Genomic DNA, 20,854 nt, shown 5'->3' with positions numbered 1-20,854 from the left:
TTTCATGTCGATTTAGGAAAAGTGCATCAGTGTGTGCTCTATGATCTGTTTGAAAAGATGATGTCTTTCTTTTCCCTCAGTAGTTAAGATTTTCATAAAGTTGAAAGAATTGAAAAAGGTTTGCTTATCATTCTTAGACTGCATTTAGGAGTTGTATCATACATCACGTGGTGATCCATAAAGGCAAACTGCTAAGCAAGATCAACCTAAAAAGAATTGAATTTATCTAACAACGCTTTGAAACATAACGAAACACAGTAGAGGTCTAGGTAGAGACGTGAATCGGCGTCGTTAAACATAGTGACTGTCGATCTCTACGAAGGTGGATGATTCCTCCTGAGGGACGATAGCACTAATACGGATTTGTGCCCCCGCGTACCGTCGCGTATATTGGGGGACTCCTATAGGAACAAAACCTTTATCCATAGGAAGCCATGTCAGCCGCCCTACTGATCGCGATGCAGTGAACACAGCATTCACGAAGACCGACCACTCGTACCGTAAAACGTATTCTGTGGTTTCGCGAAAGGTTTGGCACACCCTCTGCCTAGAACTCCAGAGTAGTTGCTTTTGGCCTTTTTCAAACTCTATAACTGAAAAAGTCCATCCGAGCATTTGTCACTTCGGGCTCGTTAATACATCGAAGGAGACTAGAGTCATCTTTAGCTTTTTCTCGACTCTTAAAAATTGAAAAAGCAAGTTGTGTCTAAAGCGTCGTCATATAAAATTCATCTTAAACGAAACATAATTACCCCTGATTCCTACGTTGATCTTAAGGTTGAGAACATGGAACACACCAACCAAGGGATTCCACATGATGGGATCCCTAGCCCTTTCTCCTCTTGGGGAGAATTTGGTGCGCCCCACATGGCGACATTGTCGCTTCCAGGGTTGACAATTGGCCTGCCAGTTTGGCTATTCTCAACCACTGTAGTTCAGAACACCACGGTTCCTGAACAGTCGAGTCAACAGTTAGACCAGTCTAGAGCTACCCTCCAGCCCTCCACTTCTTATGGATCTTCCTCCGATCCTTCCTCTTCGAAAGGTCGAGCCACCGAAGGCGGAGCTCCCACCCAGAAGAAGAAGGAGAAGAAGAAGAAAGAAAAGAAGCAGAAGGAGCCTAAGGTGGCTGGGGGCAAGCAAAAGACATCTAACGGAAATCCACACACAGCACGGACCGGGCCTAAGTCGCCATGTGTCATATGTAGAGGAGACCACTTCCACCGTGATTGTCCCAATATTCCCCGGATACTAAGGGACTGGTCCCCTCGCTTGCACAGTTCAGAAGCGTCAACCTCTGACAGCCAGGTTGAATGCTTACCGTCGACCAGTGAACGTGAAGGTTCTAGACAACGAAAGGGAATGACATTCCCCTGCGAACTGTGTGAAGGCAATCACACCCTCCGCCGTTGTCCCTTTTTAGACGAAGCAAAGAGAGTTTTGGAAAATCAACCGGTTGCACCGTTTCTACTTCCTCCTGGATATCAAAAACTCGCGCCAAGTCCTTCGTTGGTCGAAAATACAGCTGCCCCGCTCGTAGGGCCAGCTGAAGTGTCAGTCACTGAAAATGAACCTACTGAATCCGAACCAGACGAAAGTCCAAAGGTCGAAACGGCAGTTGACCCGGTTCTCCCTTCAGAAGTTTCGTCTTCAAACACCACAGTCACTAAAGATTCATCTTCAGCTGACACCCTCACCGAAGAGAGTAAGGACGACACCGTCCAGATTCTTTTCATCAACGCCGATTCTGATGAACATCAGGGCAATGTGCCCACTCCTTTATCGCAGGAAGGAGCATCATCAAGATCATATCCGGCCGTATATTCGGTCCCACCACCAAGCAACCTGGTTGTGTCCTTTGATTGGAACCAGCTAGGCAGACCCCGGTTACCAGCCAGTATCCCATTTAGAATTATAGTCCAAATATACAAAATGGTGATGGCTGGAACTATCATTGATGAAGGGGCATCTGTGAGTATCCTGTCCTCTATTGCTTGGAAAGCACTGGGTTGCCCAGCGCTTTTGCCTGAGATAAGAAATCTCTCAGGTTTTGACAAAGGAACCAGTCGACCATTAGGGATTCTAACTAATGTGCCTATTACATTGAAAGGGAAGGCTGTCAAGATGAATTTGATGGTCGTCCAAGGACCCTTGGATTATAACCTAGTCCTTGGACGAGACTACATATATTGCATGGAAGCAATAGTCTCCTCACTCTTTCGAATAATGTGTTTTCCATACGAAGGAAGAATGGTCAAGCTCGTAGACCAACTTTCACTTCCGGGATCACGCATCGCAAGTAGTCACATACCTATCCTGAATGGTCTATTTGATCAAGAAAGGTCTCTACCTCCGGCTCTTCTTCCTGATGAGTGCGAGTGATTCGGGAAAGGAAGGCTGGAACCCAGGGGGCATGCATCCTGGTCTGCTCTGGAGGCAGAAAAAACCTTGGGTGTAAAGTAGAATTTCCGCGGGAGAATATGACTAGTCCGTACCCCGTCCCCTCCTTCATCTTTGTGAATCTTCCTCTGAGCCATCTTCAATGGAGAAGAAGGAAAAGAAGACAAAGAGAGAGTTGGAATCTCAGAAGGGGTAATTGGGAGAGGGGTTGTTCTAGAAAAAGATTCTTTTGTCAAAGTTACGTGTTTGATACAAATGGTCACTCACCGTTGTCTACTCCGGTAGACACCGCCGAAGAGATGTTTTGTTTGAAAGATTAACGGAACAATCTTTGGGTAACCTGAAAGAGGTATGCCTTTGGTAAAACAAATGTTTTATCTTTGAGAAGTGTTCTTCTCTTGTCGCAAGTAGCTGTTCTCTTGTCGCAAGTAGCTGTTCTCTTGCGATCTCGCAAAGATCAATTAAAAATTGGGCTGACGAGAAGACAAGTACCGCGTAAGACCCATTAAAAATAACGAGAAGACAAGTATCGTTAACATTAGGACTGACGAGACGACAAGTAGCTGTGAACACCCAAAGAAAAGCAGATGTGGAAACTGGAGGGATAACCTTGAAATTATACTTTACACTGGGGGGCATGCAAACCTCTTGGAATGCAAGCACAGGCGGCTTTTTAGTTTTAGGTAGGACTAACCCCGCTAACCCGTAGATAAGTCGATACCCAGCTTGCACAAAGAGAGGATATGGAGCAAAGCGTAGGGAGATGAAGCTCCTTAAAAAATAGCAATCTTCCATGAGACCTTCCTACTTTATGACTGGTAAAAACGAGCAGTTTTGGCAAAGTTCATGCTCGTTAAAAAATAAACGCAAAGACCGAGCAGTTTTAATGTGGAAATTCATGCTCGTTAAAAAATAAACATAAGCATGTGAGCAAGCTTCCCCCAGAGTTCAAGCTCATTAAGAAAAATGAACCGGTAAATAACCATTTGAGACCGTAAATTCATCAGCCATAAAAAGCCTTGGTCGTGTTTGTGCACCGTCACCTCCACTATTCATTTGGTCGATCATTCACATCCACTTGATTGTTTACCTGTTTTGAGGAGCAGCTGCGAAGAGTGATCCCACTTAGCCATCCTTGTAACACTGCCGTGATTGGAAAATTCCAACCTGTACCTGGAATCTGCTGCTATCCCTGTTTATCACTCGTTCCTCAAAACACGAGTCTTCTTTGAGCTCTTTTCAATGACTCGTAAAATATGAAAAGTTTGCCGAGTTTTGGCCTTCCAGCTCGTTAAAAGGATCGGAAGAGCTATCCCTCCTCTAGATTTTAATCTTTTTGGACCTGAGGGATTATTGCACAAAAAGATCGAGCACTTGTCTAGTTCGGCTTGATAAAGATATCGAACATTCATCCCTTCTGTGTTGTTTTATACTTTTTCGGACTTAAGGGATTAGATGACGAAAAAGGACCCCTGGAGTCCACTTTATGTACCCTTTTCAGACTCTCTAAAAATGAAAAGGACCGAGTTGTCTTTGTCGTTGGGCTCGTTAAAAATATTAGATAGTGACAAACTTGTCTTTAGACGAGAACGAGTTTCCCTATCGTTAGGCTCGTTAAAACATAGCGATGGGCTTGCCCGAAGGGCAGGTTATAGAACAAGCATATGTTATCCTCCTCAAGCTTGACAAAAATAAAGAGGTACTGGTCAGAAATGACTGGGGAAAAATTGGGAAGAACCTCAAAGCTTTGATGGTAGCAAGTCGCTCTTGAACATGACACTTTTTGCCTCCGTAAATATCGGGTTGGGTTAGTTCCATTCACCGGTCCCTTCACCATGGTCTCGCCATACCATCCATATGGGGTAATGCTACCAATCCATCACATCAGTGTCGTTATATGTTCAAGAGATGTCATTCAGAAAGTGTCAACCGGGTCCCATCCACTACCATACATCATCTTTCATCCTTCCATGACCGCCACCCTGAATCATATTTCACAGATTGTTTTCACCATCATCACTAGCTCCGTTCCGTGTCACTGATGTGGGATTCATTAAGGCCCTCCTTTGACGGATCGTTTCTTGTCGACATCAGCTCACTATCCAAGAAGTTGATCTAGGAACACCCCCTCAGTACTTTGAAGCTTGCATGCCTCAATGGCAAGTTTCTCACTTCCGGCGATAGGTATACATTAATGACCTTCGACCCGGAGACTTTGCGTGGTGTTCGACGTCAGATCCTATATTCACGCCACGTGAATTGTGCTGTAGTACCTTGAGGGTCATCATCATTATCGGTGATTCCTCTCGCGCTTGTTAACAGTTTACATTATTGACTGGTAATCAAGCGATGTCTTTCCATGTTCGACTCCAAGAAATTCTCACATGGATCGACTTGTACTTAGAGTGAAGATCGGAAGTTTGAAGACCCCGGATCTAGTTTCATCCATCAGGGCTGCGATATATATTCAGGAGATAAAGACATAGACATGTGTAGCAGATGATCATCCTACTAAAAGGATGATAATTAAAAGCAGAGAATTATCAGTCTACTATCAGACGATCATCTGTTTATGTACAGCAAATGTATTTATAAAGCTGAGAATGGGAAATGCCCGCATCAGCTAGATCATGAAAAGAAAGTATGAAAAAATGATGTATTGTATTGTATTTTGTTACAGGTCACCTCCCGACGATTGAATGAACTTCGGATCCTCCTAATAAAGCATTTCACCCGATAAACGACCTCATACTTTAGGGGGCAACTGTTATAGACATTTTTGTGCCTAACAGCATGGAGCATGAAATGTCAATAATCTGAGGGATCCAAAGTCCCTAAACATGTTGTTCTTACCCTTAGAGGAACAAGGTCAGCAAACCACAGCACTGCAAATCAGTTCTCCACTGAAAAACACTCAAAAACAGGTCAGTTTTGGATCATGTCAACTGCTCCACTGAGCACCTGTGCTGAATGTCAAAAGCTCTGTGGTGTACCTGCGCTGCATAGCAAGTACAACAAAGCCTACCTGCGCTGGGCGTACTTTGACATGTGGAGGAATCTTTTCTCAATGTGCCAGTGCCCAGGAAGCTTCCAAATTGACACTTGGATCAGAAGATTCGCCTAATGATGAGTTAAGAGCTTCTAAAACTCCAAGTGGAAGGTAGAGATTCTGAGTGGACTCAAGGACTGAAGAACAACTGGGGTTGAAGAGGTCAACAAGTCACACATTCAGCTGACTTATCTTCACTCCAAAACTCTATATAAGGATCTCATCCCATGGGATCTGGAGGCCAGAATTGAGTGCAAAGAATTGCTGTTGGTTTTCAGTTGTGAGCATTGGGTGATTGCTTGAGGGAGGTGAAGAAGAGATTTCTCTCCGTCGGGAAGGTGATGCTGGATTGGACCTCTTATGGTTGTATCACCGCCTGAACCTTACTTCCATATATTAATAAAGCATTTGAGGTTCTTCTATTCGCATGTGTTTCAATGGTGTATTGTCTTACTTGCGTCTTTGATTTATGCTAATCCTTGAATCGATTATGAATGCATGCTTCTTGTAGTTTCCTTTTCTTGTCTTATTTGCAGGATCTCGTGTAGCTGGGCCCGTGAAAAGACTTGGAGCTGGGAGTAAGCGGCAGAAAAAGGAGATTGGATCGACCATTTGCGCAAGACATCGGTAAGTGGATCTCTTCCTTTTATCTCTTGCATGTCATAAAGAAGAAACTTTAGATAGCTTTTCTTTCAGCTGTTGCTAAGGAACTGTCACCCTTAGAGTGGGTTAGGGTCATTCCGAGTTGGATACTTTCCCCCACAACAGCTGCCAACTGCCACTGCTCAGAGCTCTTCCTGATCACTCTGTGCTCTTGAATTCAAAGTTTTGTCCTAATTTGATACAGTCATGGTGCTTTGATTATTCTTCATGGATCCAATTCGGATCATCTTCCCTCTGGACGCAAAAATATCTCCATCCTTTCCCTTGGCCCACAGTCCCTCCTCCCTTCACATCGCGTCCCTCATATCCTTGTTGTTTGTCACTCCCTCGACCAACATTCCTCATTTCTCAATCCCTCTTCCGACCTGCTTTATCCATATCTCTGCATCGACCTACATACATTGTCTTTTTCCTCTCGCTGGCTTAAGTCGACATTTCAACACATTCATTTCAATTTTTGGTCTTGGGCCTTTTAAAAGAATTAATTTTTATAAACATTCCCTCACACTTTTTTCTTTAAACCATTTTGACTTAATATTTTTTAAGTGGCCTTTAGCCCTTCACAAAAATTTAATTTTTTTTACTTTACCACATTAAAAAAGTTTTATTTTTGGCCCCTTAAAAAAATTATTTCTTCAAAAGCCTTATCACTTTAAATTTGATAAAAGTGTAACATAAATTTTAAACTTAAGTTTGTTTTTTTGAATTTTTGTGATAATGGTTTTGGGACATTAAATCTTTGAAATATTTTTGTGGTGTAAAAATTTAAAATTTTCCATAGTCAAGGAAAAAAAAAAAATCCTATTTTTTACTATAGAAGAAGAAATTTTTTTTTTTTAGATTTGAGACATTAGAAAACTTAATAAGTTCCAAAATTATTTGAAGGGGTGTTTTTGCACTAAATTGGCATTAAATAGCATCTAAATTTCATTGTTATTTTGAATATTAAATCATTGAAATTTAAGTGCTTAGGCTTTCATTATTTGCATGCTTTAGCTAAAGTTTTGTGATCATTGGTTTTAATGCTTGATAATTATTGAGATCGATCACTATCTAAGAACCAAATTAATTCCAAGTTTGGATTTATTTACTTGAATTGTTGGATATTCCTTGAATAATTAGTTTTGAGAATTTTCAAGTAATTGTGATCAGCATTTTTATTGAATACTCTATCGTGGTTTTTGGTAAATTGTATATATTTCAGTTCTTAAAATTCAGTATTTTGAGCATCTGTTTAACTGGGATTTTTCATTAAGTTTTCACTAAGTACTTAGCATTTAACTCAAAATAAATCATAATCTAAGTGCTTTAATCTTTAGTATCTCACTTCATTAAAGCATCTTCTAAATCCTCCCTGCATTTTGCATTCTAAGTTAATTTTGCATTTAATAATTAACCTCCAAGGATAAGCTTGGTTCAAAGAAAGATAGGAACACATATGTGTCTTCTCTTGAGAAGTCTAGTCTTTTTAGTGTCTAAAACGGTAACCTTGCAGTCTTCAAAGTTGTAGCCTTTGCAGCGCCAGAGGCACTGTGTACGTTAGATTTCAAGGAGAGCAATCATTAATCACACCCTCGTGTGTTTCACCTTGACTTCTCTCTACCATTCGTTATAAAGTTTAGACTCAATACACACAAAGATAAAATGACATACTTAGAATAGGCATATAATTAAAATTATCTAAGATCCTGCATTTCACATTAGCTTTAGGAACTGCATGTCATATAGGTTATTTATTCATCCAAGCAATAGTTATCCATCCAGTACTTTTCTTAAATTTACTCAGAAAGATAGTTGACTCCATAAGGCATTGGTATCAATCCTCTAAATCCACTAATCTTTTAAAATCTTGTCTAATCTAAAATGAGTATTTGGTCATTTAACTTTGTCTCTCAGATTGGTTGGTTCCCAATTAGTCCTTCTTCTATCCATTTCCGTAGGGTCTACACCCCTTAATCAATTGTTGGGAGACAACTTAAATAGAGAGATTAGAGATCAGGGTGATAGCCCCTGATCTGAGTTGTTTTCGTGGTGCTTAGACATTCTATACGACAACATTTTTTGGCGTCGTTGTCGAGGACCAATTTTTTGTACCTTGGCTTTGTGACATTTCATCTTAATCATTTGCATCTCCTCTTTTCTCATCCTTTCGTATCTCACTAGGATAAGTTGCTTGTCCTTAGTTCCTTTCATTAACTTTCTTCCTTGCATCTTGGTTATCTGAAGTTAGATTTATGTCCGAGTGGCAAATCCACTTCCTTCATCTTCTACAGGGGCGTGTACTAGACGGAACCCAAGTAGCTTGGTTAATCCTTCTCCGGATCCTAAAAAGGTTCTCAAAGTACGATTACACAAGCTATCTTCTCGTACACTTCTTGTTAATCTCAAGCAGGAATCTCTCTCTGATATCCATTCTCTTTTTCTTGATCCTATTCAATAAGACTTCATGGATGATTTATATCTTCCTTGTGATTTTTCTAATATTCAAGGTTATCCTCATGACATTCCCGATAAAGGTTTGGATAAATTGCCTTCTTTCCAAGGCAATAATGCGATAATTGTTAAAGCTCATCTTCAAAATTTTAGGCATTTCATTAATAAATGGGGTGGTGCTAACGTTGCTCATGAGGATGTAAAGATGAAGTTTTTTTTGTTACCTCTGGAAGAATATTATTTGGAGTGGTTTTCTGAGAAAGTCGGTCATTCTTTTGACTCATTACAGTCAATCATTAATTCCTTTAAGGAAAAGTTTGGAGATAAGAAAGAAGAAAGGCATTTGGTTAAGGATATCAATGTCATAAAGAAGAAGGAAAATGAAATCGTAGAAGAATTCAATAAGAGATTTAATGGTATTATTACCTCAAGATTATAAGCCTCCTGATAAATCTATTTTGTATTTTTGCATTGATGCTTTTAATCCTGATACTTATGAATTAAGACATGCTAAGATTCGTGATTATAAAGTTGATCAGACTTTATATAAACAGCTTGAAAAAGATAAGAAGGCATTTGAGAAGTCTGAAATCTCAGGTTTTCATAGGGCTTCAACCAAATTGAAGGAACCTAAAAGAAAAGAGGTTAAATAATTTGATGACGATCCTATGCAAAAATTGTTACAAAAACTGGAAAGCATGGAGTTAAATCAGGTGAATTTAATATCTAACCATGCCAAGGAAATAAGTACCTTACAGTCTAGGTTGGTCCAAATTGAAAGGTCTCAAGCCCAAATTTCCCAACCTAGAAATAATAATAATTATCGGAATAATAATGCTCGGAAAATAAAAGGCACGTCTAATGAGCATAGACCTCCAAATCCTCTTGATTCCTCTAATATTGTTGAAACTCCTCCTTATTGTAGGGCTTGTGATGCTCTTCACGAAGAGGCTACTTGCCCCATTGTTAAGAGAATGTTGGATAGTGGGATGTTTGGAACAAGAGATCAAATAAATGTGGTTGGAAAGGAGTTTTCATTATCTATGGAGGATTGGATGGAAGTTAAATAAAATAGCCAAGAGGTCAGGCCTTCTACATATTCCTTTAGTATAAATAATTTTGATCATGAAATGGATGTGATGGTTGAATTATTTGGTGAAAACCCTTCTCTAGAGCAAGTCTTGGAAATTGCAAAAGATAAGGGTTTGACTTATAAAATAAGGGATAAGGATCAAAGTGGAAATCAAATTCCCCCTCGAAATTTTAACCCTAGTTCAAGCTCTAGTTTGGATGTTGATTTGGGAAGTTGGTTTAATAATGCAAAAATATGGGTTCTTGTCACCGAGATATTGAAGATTCCTTCCCAAAAAGCTAAGTTATTAAAATCTATTGAAGCTCTCGTGTGAATGTTTCTCAACAAAAGGCTCCTGAGGCTATCTATCAAGATGCCCATATATTTGCAAAGTATGGATTCAGATATCAAAGATCATCAACCATTCTTTATTATTGTGTTGGTCAATGGTTATAGATTGTATAATTGCATGTTGGATTATGATGCCTCGGCTTGTGTTATGACCAAGAGGGTCACATTGCATCTTAACTTAAAAATTTCTAGACCTTATTACAACATATGTGCCATGGATTCTAAGAAGATTTAAGTTCATGGGTTGATTAAGGATTTACAAGTTCATTTATCAATTTACCCTAGCATAATGATTGTAATGGACATAGTTGTAGTTGATGTTATTGATGCTTGGGGCATGTTGTTGTCTAGTAAATGGGCCTTTGATCTAGGTGGAAGTATTCATATGAATTGGTCATATGCTATGATTCCTTCTCCTAGAGGTGATGGATTTGTTAGACATAATAGAAATCCTGAGTGAAGATTCCATGTTGAATATCCTAAGAGTCCCCATAATGAAATAATAAATGAAAAACCTAACCTTGGGAATTATGCCATTTTGTCTAACTCTATAGTTCCCCCAAAGGTCAAGGTTGATGAGAAAATGGTGATTTAAATAATAAGGTTTGGTATATGTATTTCTATGGTGCATCCTCTAGTCATCGTAAAGGTGCTTTAATTGTATTAAAGTCCCCCCTTGGTCATATTTCCAAATTGGCCTATAGATTGGAGTTTGGAGAGACCAACAATGTTGTTGAGTATGAAGCTCTATTTTTGGGTCTCAAATTGGAAAAAGATTTGAATATTAAATTGCTTAGTATCAAAGGAGATTTTGATTTAGTTATCATGCAAAGTAAGAATAAGTTTACATGTAAAAAACAAAGATTAAAGAACTATCAAAATGTTGTGTGGGATACTATGGAATGTTTTGATGCTTTGGATATGGAAGTTATCCCTCGATAAAAGAATAACTTGGCTGATGAGCTTGTTGTAGCAGTGTCTACCTTGAAGTTATCTCATGAATTGATGAAGGATAAGATTAAAATGGAAATTATTTTTAGGCCTTCTGTACCTGACAATATGGAGCATTGGCGGCTTTTTGATGATGAAAGACAGGGGACCGCTTTCTTAATAAGTTGGATGAATTTGAAAATTTTGAGGTTAGTTATAAAGAGCATGGATCTGCGAGTTTTTTATGATGAAAGACAGGTGACCGATTTCTTAATAAGTTGGATTAATTTGAAAATTTTGAGGTTAGTTATAAAGAGGGTGGATCTGAAAATCATGAAGATATAACTAATCCTACTCCCAAGAACATTGTAGCTTTGGAGCAACATTTCAATCGTCATGATGCTACAAAGAAAAAGGATGAAATCAAGATGGATCTAGGGGAGTTCATTGAAGTAAATATTGGTACCTCTAGTGACCCTAAAATTGTAAAAATGGTAAAGGTACTAGTGATGAAGAAAGAAAAAAGTTGGTTAATTTACTTCATGAATATAGAGATGTTTTAGCATTTTCTTATGATGAGTTAAAAGGTTATAGGGAAGATGTCATGGAGCACACTATCCCTTTAAAAGATGAAAATGCTAAACCCTTTCGTCAAAATCTTAGGCAGATAAATCCTAAGTTGGCCCCCTTAATTCAAAAGGAGATTTCAAAGATGCTTGCAACAAGTATTATTGCTCAAACTAGGCATTCAACATGGTGGTCTAACTTGGTAATTGTTAGGAAAAAGAATGGAATAATTAGACTTTGTGTTGATTTTAGAAACCTTAACCTAGCATGTAAAAAAGATAATTGCCCTTTTTCAAACATGGAAACTATGTTGCAAAGAGTAACGGGTTCAGAAATGATGTCATTGCTAGATGGTTTTTCTGGATATAATCAAGTATGGATTAAGAAAGAAGATCGTCACAAAACTACTTTCACCACACCAAGGGGTACATTTAAATATATTAGAATGCCTTTTGGATTAACTAACGCTGGAGCTACCTTTCAGAGGGCCATGGATTATGCCTTTAAGGGTTTAATTGGTAAAATCATTGAGATATATCAAGATGATCTTACGTTTTTTTCTAAGGATTGTATCGGTCATATAGGTCATCTTAGGCAAGGTTTTGACATATGTAGAGAGTTTGGAATCTCCTTGAATCCTACTAAATCTGTATTTGGAGTAACTGAAGGGAAGTGACTCAGTCACATCATCTCGAGAGATGGGATCAAGATAGATACTGAAAGGGTTGAGGCAATCCAAAAGATTCATCTTCTTCATAATCTCAAATCCTTTCAGTATTTCCTTGGAAAGACCAACTTTCTTAGGAGATTTATTTCAAATTATGCGAATATAGCCAAACCTATTCAAATTATTCCTAAGAAAGATGCTAAATTTTTGTGGAAAAAAGACACTAAAAAGGGGTTTTCAAGAAATCAAAGGTGTTATTGCAAAAGCTCTTGTTCTTGCTAGCCCTGATTATTCTGAAGATTTCATGGTTTTTTCTTTTGCTTTAGAAGATACAATTGTTGGTGTTTTTTAACAAAACAATAAGGAAGGTCATGAACAACCTATTACTTCCATGAGTAGAGCTCTTCAAAATTCTGAATTAAATTATACTACCATGGAAAAGAAAGCATATGCCTTGGTCAAGTCTCTTAAGCATTTCATGACTTATGTGGATTATTCTAAAATCATTGATTTTGTCCCACATTCAATTGTTAAAGATATATTAACTCATATTGATTGCTTAGGAACTCGTGCTAGGTGGGCTACTAAGATCCAAGAGTATGACTTGAAGATTAGACCCACTACGATGGTCAAAGGTCAATGATTGGCTGAAATGTTGACTGAAGGTAATGAAAAAGCTCTTGGTTTGATTTGTTTGAATGATTTATCTTCACCTAAGCTAAAAATATTAGAAGAGCGTGATTGGTACAAGGACATCCTTAATTATTTGTTAAATATCACATGTCCTGATTATTTAGTTGCTCATAAAAAAAGGCTCTTAGATTAAAATAAATTAAGTATTTCCTTATGAAGGATGCCCTCGGATGGAGAAATTCTGAGGTATTATACTTAGATGTGTTGATAAAATTGAGTCCAAGAAGTTGATTTCTGAGTTTCACTCAAGATTTTGTGGGGGTCATTATGCTATTAGAACTACTGCCACCAAAATTCTAAGAGTCGTTTATTATTGACCTTCAGTTTTTTCCAATGTGCATAAGCTTGTTAGAAGTTGCCAATTTTGTCAACTGTTCACTGGGAAACAGAAGCTTGTTTCCCTGCCCTTAAAACCTGTGGTTGTTGAGACACCTTTTCAGCTTTGGGGTTTGGACTTCATTGGGAAGTTTCATGAAAATTATAGCAATGGCTAGTAATAGATTTTGAGTGCTACTGATTATTTCACTAAATGGGTTGAAGCCAATCCTGCTAAGAATGCCACTGAAAAGGTTATTGTGGATTTTATTGAAAATCACATTATTACTAGATTTGGTGTCCTAGCTAAAATCACCATTGATAATGCCAAGGCTTTTAGTTCTTCATAGTTTTCATCTTTTTGCTTCAAGTATGGCATTGTCTTATCTCATTCATCTAATTACTATCCTCAAAGTAATGGCCCTGTTGAATCAAGTAATAAAAATATTATAACCATTATCAAGAAGGTGGTAGGAGATAATAAGTGGTCCTCGGATAGAAAAATCAAGTATGCATTATGGGCAGATAGAATCAGTACGAAAAAAGTTATTGGTAAAAGTCCCTTTGAATTAGTTTATCGCTCAGATGTAACTCTACATGTGCACCTTAAAGTGTCAGTTTATCAAATCCTTCAGCATTTATCTACTAACAAAGATGTTATCTACAACATGATTGATCAGATTGTGGAGTTGGATGAAACTCATAGGATCAATCTAACATTAAGAAAATCTTTGATAAATGATCTCGACCTATATCTTTGCAAGTTGTAGATATGGTACTTCTTTGGGATTGCAAGAATGAAAAACCAGAAAAAACATAAGAATTTTGATAGTTTGTGACCAAATGTTGACCAATCCGCGTTAACTACCCTATAACAGTGCACATTTTCACAAGAAGACTCCATCATGCTCGGGCAGTGAAGATTATTTAGATTTCATCATGAGCTTTAGTAATTTTTTTGTAGAAGTTGTAAACCCATTCTACATGTTTATAATGTAAATGATCCTAGTAAGACCACCTATGTATGTAACAACCTAGGTGAATCCTACTTTTTTTTGTGACGATTTCTATCCTCGGATGTTTTTTGTCTCACCGATTCATGTGTGTTTATAAATACGGATAATCGGCATAGTTTTTCCCTCCAATCTCACCCCAAATCTAGGGTGGATTTTGTCGTCAAGATCTTAGGTAAGTCCTACTGTTCTAGTCGAGTCTTATGTAAGTAATTTGGGATTAATTTAAGCTAATTGGATAAATTGTTTTATTACAAATTACTTGGTCTACTAGATCATATTGAGTCGCAGAATGAGGTTCTATAAATGAGGGTCTATAACGAACGAATGTTCCCCCTACATGTATTAAATTGTAATATTTTCATGTAAAAAATATTTTAGTGCATGGTCTCTCACCCTTGGACTCAATTTTGAGGCAGATCTAGGCCCTGGAAGGAAAAATCTAGCCTCAAACTTTTGTGTGCAGGGATCAAACAATGAAATCATTATTTTAAAGGTTCTAATCTGAGGTTTTCATAGTAAAGTCTGAGAATAATTTGAAGCAGAAATACATCAGTTTGAAATAAAAGAAATTGGAATTTTTTTTGTTTTATTTTTTAAGGCCCTTGGGCTACCATTTTAGCTCCTATATGCTTCCCTGAGACTCATTGTTGTGTGATCTTCCTTCCCTGCTCAATGTCCTAAACCACAACTCCATTTCTCAACGTTTTTGCATTTCGAAACCCTCATTGCCTCTGCATTTTTTGTTGATGCTTAACCCTTTTCCCCCTTGCAGCTCCATTTCTCTGTGTTTCTCCCTAAGTCACATCCCTCATCCTCTCTACTCTTCCCTCTCTTGGCTCGTGTCTCTTTTCTTCTACATTTTTCTCCTCTTCTTTCCTCGGCCCTAAATCCTCCCTCTTCCCTCTACACGCAGTCATATCTCCATCCTTTCCCTCCGCCCGCAGTCCCATCTCCCTCCACATCACATCCCTCATCTCCTTGTTGTATGGCATTCCCTCGACCAACATTCCTTGTTTCTCAATCCCTCTTCCGACCTGCGTTCTCCATATATCTCTGTCAACCTACATACATCGCCTTTTTCCTCTCGCTAGCTTAAGTCGACATTTCAACGCATTCATTTCAATTTTTGGTCTTAGGCCTTTTAAAATAATTAATTTTTTATAGACATTCCCTCACTTTTTTTTTTAACCATTTTGATTTTATCTTTTTAAAGTGACCTTTGGCCCTTCACAAAAAATTATTTTTTTTTACTTTACCACATTAAAAAAGTTTTAGTTTGGCCCTTTAAAAAAAAAAAAAAAATCTTCACAAGCCTTATCACTTTAAATTATAAAAGTGTGACATAAATTTTAAACATAAGTTTTTTTTTTTGAATTTTTGTGATAAAGGTTTTGGGGCATTAAATCTTTGAAATATTTTTGTGGGGTAAAAATTTAAATTTTTCCATATTCAAGGCAACATATAATTTTTTTTTAATTTCTCTAAGTTTGACTATAGGAGAAGAAATGTTTTCTAGATTTGAGACATTAGAAGATTTAATAAGTTCCAGAATTATTTGAAGGGGTGTCTGTTCACTAAATTGGCATTAAATAGCATCTAAATTTCATTGTTATTTTGAATATTAAATCGTTGAAATTTAAGTGCTTAAACTTTCATTATTTGCATGCTTTAGCTAAAGTTTTGCACTCATTAGTTTTAATGCTTGATAATTATTGAGATCGCTTAATATCTAATAAACAAATTAATTTTAAGTTAAGATTTATTTACTTGAATCTGTGGATATTCCTTGAATAATTAGTTTTGAGAATTTTCAAGTAATTATGATCAGCATTTTTATTGAATACTCTATCGTGGACTTGTGGTAAATTGTATATCTTTCGGTTCTTAAAATTGAATATTTTGAGCATTCTTTTAAAAGGGATTTTTCATTAAGTTTTCACTTATGTACTTATCAAACTCAGAATAAATCGTAATCTAAGTGTTTTAATTCTTTAGCATCTCGCTTCATTAAATCATCTTCTAAATCCTGCTTGCATTCTTCATTCTAAGTTAATTTTGCATTTAATAATCAACCTCCAAGCATAAGCTTGGCTGAAAAAAAGATAGGAACACCTTTGTGTCTTCTCTTGAAAAGTATAGTCTTTTTATTGTCTAAAACGATGACCTTGCATTCTTTAGAACCACAACCTCTACAACGTCGGAGGCACCAGGTACGTTAGATTTGAAGGAGAGGAATCGTTAATCACACCGTCATGTGTTTCACCTTGACTTCTCTCTGTCATTCGCTATAAAGTTTAGACTCAATACAGAAAAAGACAAGGGACATACTTAAAATAATCTTATGATTAAAATTAACCAAGATCCTACATTTCACATTAGTTTTAGGAACTTCATGTCATATAGGTTAGTTATTCGTCCAAGCAGTAGCTATCCATCTAGTGCTTCTCCTAAATTTACTAAGAAAGATAGTTGACTCCATAAGGCACTAGTATCAATCATCTAAATCTAATATAATATTTTAAAATCTTGTTTAATCTAAAACGAGTATTTGGTCATTTAATTGTGTCTCCCAGATTGGTTGGTTCCCAACTAGTCCTTCTTCCATCCATTTCCTTAGGGTCTAACCCCCTTCGTTTGTTTTTGGGATACAGCTTAAACAAAGAGATTGGGGATCAAGGTGACACCCCCCGATCTGAGTCGTTGCCACGGTGACTAGAAATTATGTGCGACAACAGAGCCATTCACACATGATGTATAGAGAGAAGCATATTTAGAGGATGGGGACTTCAAGGAGGTGTTTTAGCAATTGCAGATTCAAAGTCATGTGCACAATGGTGACAACATCATTAACTACCATATCCAGGACGGGTTACTCTATAGGTTTGATAAGCTATGTGTTCCTAAAGTTGAGCAATTTCAAATTATTAGAGAGGTTCACGCCTCTAAGGTTGCAGGGCACTTTGGTGTAGGGGATACCATGGCCAACTTGTAGAGGTATGTGTATTGGCCCAAGATGCAAGAGCAAGTAGTTAGGTTCATAATAGAATGCATTCTTTGTTATACCAGCAATCCTAACAATAGGAAACAAGGACTATATCATCCCTTACCTATACCCACTCGTCCTTGGGAGAGAATTTCCGTGTATTTTTTTGTAGGTTTACCAACAACCAGAAAGGGACATGACTACACGTTCACGGTAGTTAATAGGTTCTGCAAGATGTGTGTTTTGATGCCCTGTAAAAATATCATTAGTGGGAAAGAAGCAACAAACTTGTTCTTTGGACAAGTATGGGTGCACTTTGGGATACTAAGGAGCATCGTTTTAGATAGGGACACAATATTTCTCAGTGCATTTTGGACTACATTGTGGGATAAGATGGACACAAATTTGAAAATATCTACAACATTCCATATGCAAATAGATGGGAAGATAAAAGTAGTCAATGGGACTTTGTTGAAACTTCTGAGAGGATAAAACCAAAAGCATATGAATACCTGGGATAAAATCCTGGTATATATACAACATTATTACAACAAAGCAATCCACACTTCTACTGGAAAGTCCCCATTTAAAACTTGTTCAGATATTTTCTACCTTCACCTTTGGACATTGCATTGGGTAACAAGGAGTGAGGGAAGATATTACAAGATATGCCTTGAAGGCTGAAAATTTTATAGAGAATATTAGAAAGATCCATATATAAGTACAAGAGACACTGCAAAATTCATAGGATAAATATAAGGCTATGCATGATCAACATAGAAAAGAGAAATCATTCAAGGTGGGAGACTAAGTATGGTTACAGTTGAACAAGGAGAGGCTACAGGGCCTAGTAAGAAAATCAAGGCTCTGAGGTATGGTCCCTTTAAGATATTGGAAAAGGTGGGTGATAATGCATATCAACTCAGTTTACCACCATACATGCACATTTACTCGATTGTGAATGTAGAGAATCTAAAAATATTTGAGCCTTCCATGCTAGATCAGGAAGAGGAACAGGTCCTACCTTCTGTGCAGGATGAGGAACAGGCCCTACCTTCTGTGCAGGATGAGGAACAGGCCCTACCTTCTGTGGAGGATTTGGCACCAAATTCTCATGCAAAGTTGGAAGAATATATAGTTTTGCAAAAGAGCTCTAGAAATACAAGATAGGGGTAGCATGACCTTTGGAAGATGTTGAATAATCCAGGGCAAGTTGGATTAATATGATTCTTCTAGACTTGATAACAATTTGTGAAGTGCTTTTACAATTTATCTTAGCTTGATATTCTTCTTATTATTAATGCATGTTTTTGCTTCATCAAACTGCTACCAAAACAAAGAGACAAGAACACAAGATGTTTGGCTTTCTACAAGGGCCAAAACCTCTCACTCTTGGAGAGGAAAACCTGCACAAAATTCTTCTTATAGAGATTCTAATTGATGAACACCAATACCTTGACCCTTGACCTATTATGCCACTCCAAGACGAAGACATCAATCCTCTTCTTTGTCATTGATCATCATCATTGCTCCACCATTGAGGCCATCACTACTGCACCACAGAGATCTTCATTATTGTTGCACCTTCATTGAGATCTTCATCACTACTACACCAATGCTACATCTTCACCGAGGTATTTGTTATAACAATGAGATCTCCATTCTGAGGTATATATATGATAGTTGAACTGAGTTTTTCATCATGATTGCAACTATGTCGAGGTCATGACTATGTTTAGGATGTATGCCACATCGAGATCCTCCTCATGGCATTGTAATTATGTAACTATGAGATCACATGGATACTCCACATCACACATGATTGTGTTAGGTATTCTGAAATAGAGATCATGATGTCCATCCGAAAAACATAGGATTGTTGTCCTCATCTGAGATTCTGAGCCACTTCATTTATCTAAAATATTATCCCACTGCACCTTATCTGAGATGTCTACTCCCCTGTACCTTGTCCGAGATTTCATAGGTCTGAGATAGTGTTCTCCTATAATGCAGATTATAGTCCTTGTTCTTCACCGAAACATCTCAGAAAAAATGTGAGTTCCTGCACCTCTGAAGTTGCAAAGATATCTAAAATTATCTTACTGTAATTATAAACTTTACACGCCTATTTATAATGGTTTGACCCTGTAATTGATCCGACATGACCAAGTGAACTGTTGTGTCATTTATATGAGCCAACATGTCATCTTTTAGTTATTTAATTCATTCTTATTTATAGACCCACATGATTTTCTCTTCATCATTTTTCTTGTAGTCTTCTTTATTGAAAAATGGTGCTTTCCTTAGAGGGCTTCTTGACAGTAGGTTGACCCATGTACATTACATAAATTCTCATAAAGAGATCTTTAACATAATCTTGACTCTTTGACTTTCCTAGACCTATGGAATGAGCAAGAAACTCATTCATATAATTATATAAAAACAATATTTCTTTTTCTTGACAAGTACAAAGATCAAAATTACATTGAAAAATACTGAACCTAGTTACACTTTTCTTCAACACTCCCTCTTAACTAGGGAGGTATTTACAAGGGTACTTGTATATTCTCAATCTAAAGAATTTCTCATAAGAAGAATCATATTGGTAATCTCATCTGTATAGCATCATATCAATCAGCATTATCATAGTGCAAGGCCTTGACTAACATCTCCATCTCTCCACGATACCATGAGCTACAATGTTGGTGAGACCAATGATTTATAGACACCTTCATCATTGTCTCTCAAGGTACATACCCACCCGGGTGTTCACTGAGTATGACCTTCTAGGACTATTCTTATCTTGGGTTCCCAGCCCTCAAAGAATATCGATCCTCTTGCCTACTCTTATCTTGGATTCCCTACACATCCTCAAAGAGTATCAGATGCCAGATGATTACCCAATCCTCCCATTCTTTCTTCCCAAGTGAAGACAAGAATGTTGTGTCTATCATGTGTCTACATTTCCATTCATGGCCTTCATCTAGACTTACGGTTGTTAGTCCTGGTCTAGTGCATGACACATGACATGGAAAAACACAATTCTCACTCCTTTGTAATCAGGGGTGATCTTAATTCAAAATCCCTCTTAACCAAGGACCTGTCAGAGCTCCCTCTTACCTAGGGACTCTTCTATATATTAGAAAAATTTTCTTTGTGAGTCCTCTAATTCTTGATCAAATTCTCTCCTTGATGTCATGAAGTTTAGTTGAGCTTCTTCCTTGTAGGGAAAAAACCATCAATAACTTTCCTTCTTATTCCGTCATGTCATTGCTTTCTTCATGGAAAGTGGCCTTATTGGTACATATATAGAACCCTCTTCATATGGCTACTTCTTCCTCATCGTGTTTCTTTCAGGAATTTCCATCCACCACATGAATGCTAGTTGTACTTGTACTGACAACTCTTGTGCCAGTAGCCCTGCATGAACTCATCCAGAGATTATTCAAGAAAACAAAACATTAAATAAAATTGTACCTTTTGAGATGGCTCTTCATCATGATGTCTTCCTATAGGTGTTAGCATCCTACATACATGTTGAGGGATCTCCCAAAGATATCCATTGTCAAGGGTCTTCATCCTTTTTAGACTTTCATCAGAGTCTTCATATCTTTCCAGGAGATTTCCTAGTTAAATCTTCTTGGTTTTTTGGATGTTGATCGCCTTCATCATGGTTGCATATCTCACAATCTCTTCCTTCCTCACACATTCCATT

Source organism: Pinus tabuliformis, chromosome 1_2 (genome assembly GCF_031772625.1).
Source record: "Pinus tabuliformis cultivar Carrire ecotype Pingquan chromosome 1_2, CPIR1, whole genome shotgun sequence".
In the NCBI taxonomy this organism is placed as follows: domain Eukaryota; kingdom Viridiplantae; phylum Streptophyta; class Pinopsida; order Pinales; family Pinaceae; genus Pinus; species Pinus tabuliformis.
Note: the sequence above shows the minus strand (reverse complement) of the source record.